General features: G+C 42.5%; 1 pseudogene; it reads right to left on the reverse strand.

Annotated features, from left to right (window-relative positions):
- Positions 1 to 3,192: 3,192 nt before the first annotated feature.
- LOC138156004 (SKA complex subunit 1-like) lies at positions 3,193 to 5,460 on the reverse strand (annotated as a pseudogene).
- Between the last annotated feature and the right edge of the window lie 1,160 nt (positions 5,461 to 6,620).

Below are 6,620 nucleotides of genomic sequence, written 5' to 3' on the forward strand. Positions count from 1 at the left end.
AAGTACACAGAAGAGAAAGAAGTTCAGACTGGGACACAGACATGCAGCAAAGTTTTCTTAAAGTTTCATATACAATCCTCTCTTTTTGTTCTTATTTGTATATCAACCTGTAGTGGTTGATTGATGTTTGTTAAGATCACACTTAAGAGGGAAAAAAATTAAAAAGAAAACAAAAGAGACATAGATGGAAAGAATCAACCCTTTCTGCCCACCTGTGCAGAAGAGCCTGGTGCCTGTCCCCTGCCATACTATGGGTAGTGTTTTCCTGCCAACCTCAAATAGAATGTTAACCAGGAGTGGATTTGTTTATCAGAGAACTGTGTCATTGACTGGAAATAATAGGAAACTACTGAGGACCAGGGAAGGGAAGAAGAATAATAGTGACTGTTTGAACCCAGACCTGTGAATTGAGGGGATAACTGAGAGGGTCAGGAGAGAAACCAACCCTTCATCCCATAGGAGCAGTCTGTTGACAGCAAGAACTGGCAAGAGTCCCAGTTCTGGGACTGGCCTTAAGGTATTTACCCCAGAAAACCAAATGCAAGGGCTGACACCCATGAGCCACCTAAGCACTCAGATAGAAGAGTGAGGAAAACTCCCCAGACTCCACCCTTATTTAAGGGAACAGATTAATTCAATCCTGGTTAAGAAAGGGAAATGATAAAGTGGGAGAATACTGAGGACTGGGACTAGCACTGACCTTGCCACTGCCTGAGGGTGATTGTGTTGCCCCCAAACCAAGAGTGGATCTGGGAGACTTGTGGGGAAGACGTGAATCTCACGATCATCTCAGGTGGGGGCCAAGAAAAATAAAAACAGGAGACAAAGTGGGTTTTGGGAAGTCTAGGCAATTTAAGTGTCATGGATTCTTTAAAGAAAAAAACCCAACAGTTTTGGATTAAAGAAAATAAATAAATACAATCTGGTTTATATCTTTATGTTGGACCACCAATTTTTTTTCCATCTAGTGAATCAAGGAATTAAGGGATGATGTTATTCAATATGAATTGGATGGAATTGGATGCAAGTTATAGTGGGATGGAAGTGAGGTTAAGTTAAAATTCTAACTAAAGTTATTTCATCATTGTTTGCAATTGTGATTAATATCAATATACCAAAAACACTGGGGCAGCTAGGTGGTGCAGTGGATAGAGTGCCCGGCCTGGAGTGAGGAAGACCTCAGTTCAAATTTGGTCTCAGGCACTTACTAGCTGTGTGACCCTGGGCAAGTCACTCACCTGGTTTGCCTCAGTTTCCTCATCTGTAAAATGAACTGGAGAAGGAAATGGCAAAACCACTCCACTATTTTTGGCAAGAAAACCCCAAATGGGGTCATGAAGAGTTGGGTATGACTGAGAACAACTGAGCAACAAAAATCAGTAACATGAATGAACTGTGTGATGCAATAAATGGTATAATCAAATATGATGAACTGTGACTGACAGGGAATAGTTCCCAGTTAGGGGTGAATCTGATGTTTTTCTCACCCACCATGGATAATTAATAACTTTGATATTTGAACTCATGCTTCAATTAAACTCTGACAAGGGATTCTGGCAGGAAAAAAATAGTACCTGCACAGGGGAAGAGTGAAGCTTTATTTCAATAAATTTAAAAAATATATGTAATATGGGGGAATAGGCAGTGTGGTGTAGTGGGTAGGGGCTGGCCTTGGAGTCAGGAAGACTTGCATTTAAGTCTCACTTCTGAGCTGTATGACCCTGGGCAAATCACTTAGTGATCTAGGCAACTTTCTAAGACTCTGGGTTGCAGAAAAGGTGTTCAACTGAATTAATAGAAGGACTTTTCTTATCTTGGAATTCCCTAACCAATTAAATCACCATTCCAATCCTTACCCTCATCCCTATCCTGTTGAGAGAATGGGATGATAGGAACTAAGACAGAATAAACATGGGGCGTGGGGTATTTAGGACATACTTACACCTCCAACCAAGGTACCAGTCAGCAAAGTCCATCCATAGCAACTTTCTACTGACCTAGTTGGTGTTATCAGAGGGTTGTTGTATCCCCACAGGAGACCACAACCAAAGAAAAGAGAAAAGTGACTATACAGAGGTACTTTTGAAGACTCTCAGATTGAAGAACCCCCATTTAAGAGCATAGAGTAGAAAGTTCTTTTTTTTTTTGAGATATTATGGATCCCAAGAACTGTGAATAACTGAGATGTAATGAGAATGAAAAATTGCCTTTGTACTGTAGTTTGCAGACGGACTTCTTGACATCAGTACCCAAACTGAACCATGGTGGTTGATTATCCTTTGTGGTGATTTTGCTCAATAGAAGAACCTGCCTGTTCTCTGGAAACATGAACCATAATAAACTTTGGGATTTGTTTCCTGGAAATTTGAATGCAGAGTGGATAATATCAGGGTTTTTATGTGATATGTACAATATGGGATTATGGGAGTGAGTGAAAGGAGCCTTTCACTGATTTAATCATTTAGACTTATTTTACACCGTTCTCTTGACTCAGTTTTGGCACATCCTTTAAAGTTGTTGTTTTACTTTTTGCAGATATTAACTTGTTCCCAATGAATTTTGGTTTGATTTATGATGATGATGATGGTTTCATATATTGTACATGAACAGGCTTTTGGAGTTGGAAGTTCTAGAGCTGTAAATGCACCAAAATGTTTACTGGGCACAGAAACAATTGGTCTCCTTGCTAGTACTGATATAGATGAAATAGTTAAATTGTATTATCTTTACTAAGTTTGATAAACTTTGTGATTTTTGTAAAAAAGTTTTGAAACTTATTGGGGCGGCCAGGTAGCACAACGAGTAAGAGCACCGGCTCCAGTGTTGGGACGACCTGGAGATCGAATCCCGGGCTCAGATACTCAGCACAAAACCCAGAAATAACTGGCCGTGTAACCTTGAGCAAGTTACTTAACCCCGATTGCTTTTTTTTTTTTTAAGTGAAACTTATTATCTATGGTAGGGACTTAATAGGAATATATAATTCTTTGGAACCTGAAAATGACTAATTTTTCATTCAAGGAACTCAATTCTTTTTTTTTTTTGGAGGGCAATTTGGGGTTGTGACTTGCCCAAGGTCACTTGGCTAGTTTTGTGTTGTGTCTGATGCCAAATTTGAACTCGGGTCCTCCTGACTCCAGTGCCAGTGCTCTATTCACTGTGCCATCTAGCTGTCCCCAAAGAACTCAATTCTTGACATAGTCAAAATTACACACCAAAGGCACAATCATGTTGATGGATCACTGACATAAGAAGGGTTGTAAAGACCAGGATATGTCAGTTAATGTTGTGGAGGAATTGTTTATCTGTTACAAAAGAGTCCTCCTGCTGTATCTTAGTCTTTTTAAGTGCAGAGCAAACTAAAGTTTTATTAAATGCAGAACAAATTAAAGAAACTCATGAAAACACAGGTTATGAAACAGGAATTACAAAATAGTCTATATGATACTGCCAGTGAAAATGCCCAAAGCTACCCATTTATATAACATAATGGACAAGTCCTCCTCCACGGACTTCTTCTGATAGCCATTGGTAGTGCCTTAAAATGTTCAGTATGACATGAAACCTCTTGTCAGCTTTCACATTTGTGAACTCTTATATCAGCTTCTATGACAAATTACTGGCCTTTGGAATACTTGATTTCATCTTCAATGAATCCGTGATACAGATTTCTGATAGAAGAATTCCTAGGTTTGGGGGGCAAATTTAGGATTCTACATTTGCTAGCCACTGTCCTGTTGATTTCTTTAATAAGATCATCATATACACATTTCGTATACACAGACACATTTACCAAATTCACCAGAAGTTAGTAGTAAAATTTCTTTCATTGGTTTTTGCCCTTTTGTGGGTTTCTTTGGGTCTGTGGATTTTAACTTGCTCTTTAGGATTAACATTTGGTTCCATTTGGGCAAATGGGGAGGAATATTTTATTTTTTTTAACCTTTATTTATTGCTTTTAGGAGGGGGAAGGCAGGGCAATTGGGATTAAGTGACTTGCCCAAGGTCACATGACTAGGAAGTGTTAAGTATCTGAGGCTACATTTGAACTCAGGTCCTCCTGACTCCAGGGCCTGTGCTCTACTCACTGTGCCACCTAGCTGCCCCCGGAAAAATGTTTTCTTTAAGGTTACATATTTCTTTGTAATTTCCATCCAGGGATTCTTGTAACTCCCTAAGTGAATTCCTGATATATTCTTCATATTGAACCTCCAAATCCAACTTGTTTAAAAGGTAATTTAGAAGAGTCATTTCATTTCTAATTTTCCAAAATATAGTCTTTAAGGCTGGATCATGTCCTATGTTTTTGAATTGCAGAATTTTCTTAACATGGGAAATGTTTTCATTGATATGAGAGCACAAGTGTACAACAATCAAAGTAGGATTTTTTGCTGGTTTTTTTTTTTTGAGTTTTAGTCAGTCAAGTGCCTTTGATTGAGTATTGCCTTTGATTAAATCGAAAGTCCCAGGAATCATAGACTGGTCCAGACTGGAAGTGGTGAGCATGGTTGGTTTGGGTGCTTCCTCAAATGGAGGCTTAGGGAGGAACCTCCTGTCTTCATTCAAGTCCCTTCTAAAGACTCATCTTTTCCAAGAAGCCCTTCCTAGTCTCCCTTAATCCTAGTGCTTTCTCTCTGAAGTTATCTCCAATTACCTTGTCTACATCTTGTTTGAACATATTTGGTTTGCATGTTGTCTTCCCCATTAGACCATAAGCTTCTTGAGCTCCTTTTTGCCTTTTTTTTTGTACCTCCAGGGTTTAGCATGGCTCCTCACACATAAAAAATATTAGCTGACTGACTGACTGACTACTCATTCCTAAAGCCTTGGTCGTATCATCCTGTGTGATTGTCAGTTAAGATGTGTAGGTTTTGCTCATTCTTATGCTCAAGGCAGCATCAAGTCCATTTTTTTCCTATCCATTCCTCTACTTGAATCTTTCCCCTCTTTTCTGTAGAAACAAATCCCTTAACTCAATAATCTCTCTCTCCTTTCTTTTTAGGAGTTTGGGAATCCACCCACCCCACAATCCATCCCCTCCCCTACATGTAAACTTTCTCAGACTAAGAAGATAGGGGCCAATTTCCTTTGAACACAGCTTGCCCGATCCTATGACTTTCTACAGTGTTATTCATCTCATGGAGAGTCATCTCTGTGCCTTTTCCTCTCTGGGTTATTATTTTTTATTCCCTCAAAGTTCATGAAGACTCCAACCCCATCCCTGACGGAAGGGCCCAAATCTGTTTCCTTATCTGTATTGTATAGTTGAACTATATGATATAGTTCAACTCTCCCCACGTTCTCCCATCTCCTGTCTCCCATCCCTGGTTAACACCAGGGCCCTTCAAAGGACACCCTCCACCCGCACTCTCCAACAGGCATTTTGACTTCTCCATTTCTCGGCGTCCTTCTCAGGACACCTGGAGATTCTCCCTCCATCTCGGCCCCTCCTTCCTCCATTCCTCCTCCTCCCCCTTTCACTCCTATGCCCAGCTCCAGGTAAGACTCTATCCGAGCCCCGCCTCATTCCCTTCCGACCACCACTGGATGCCGCTGCTGTGCATTCTCAGACTGGTTGAGTTTCCTCCAGCACCTCGGCTGAGCCCGGACCGATTCTGGCAAAATTGACGTATCGAGGGCGAGACCACAGGTTCTCGGTGAGACGGAAACCCGGTTTGCTTGGACTGGGGAGATTTGTGGCTGGGGAGTCGGGTGGATGGGTACTTCTGAAATAGTTTTCACAGGGAAAGGAATACCAAGTCTGTGGGTGCCACAAGGGAGGACCCAGATCTGGGGAGCCACGGTGGGGTGCACAGATGGTGGGGGGGAGTCTTGAGGGGACATTCATGGGGGTAGGGGGAGGGAGAACGGTGTGAGCATTGAGGCTCTGCCAAAGAGAATGGCATGGCTGGGTCCAGGTTAGCTGAGGCCCCTAGGACTGGGGAATCGGGGGTCCCGGGTGAGGCTGTTAGAGGCCTCAAGGAGTGGGGCTGCAGGAGTGGTGGTGGCCTGAGGAAATCCAGCATAGGGGCTTGAGGAAATCCTGAGGGAGGACTGTGGGGTATCTGGAAAGGACTAGGTCCAGAAAATAGGGGATGGTACCTGTTTCTTGGCTAGTCTGGGGATAGATCTGGGTCCTCCAAGATTTTACCCCTGTGACAGCACCTGCTGCTGGACCAGGCAGATAGCAGCAGTCTGGAGCTGAGGCTTAGCTCGTTCTCAGTCTTGGAGAAACCACGATGTCAGCTTAAGTTACTTTGTATTCTGTTTGGTGGAGGGCACACATCTGAGAGGAGGCCAGGGGCAAGAGCTACTGGTGTACACATCACCCCCTACATCTTCCTCCTGTCTTAACTCTTTGCCTGCTGTGATCTCATGTCAGTGTTCTAAGAATCTACTACCCAACATTGAGCTAAGCCAGGTACTAGGGAGTTGAGGAGGGAGGGGAAGGAGTAAGATGGTTGGCATGACTAGGGAAAAGGGGGGGGGGTCAATTGTCCTTTCCTTGGCCTGCCAGTAACTTTCACTCTGCAGGGGAGAGACCCCCTCCTGCAAAGGGACAGATGTAGTAGATTGAACCTGGAAGGAGAAAGAACAGGGAAGAGGAGAGAGACCCTGTA

This window comes from Petaurus breviceps, unplaced genomic scaffold, assembly GCF_028583685.1.
Source record: "Petaurus breviceps papuanus isolate PSGF00001 unplaced genomic scaffold, PetGlider_PUasm1.0 98, whole genome shotgun sequence".
Lineage (NCBI taxonomy): Eukaryota > Metazoa > Chordata > Mammalia > Diprotodontia > Petauridae > Petaurus > Petaurus breviceps.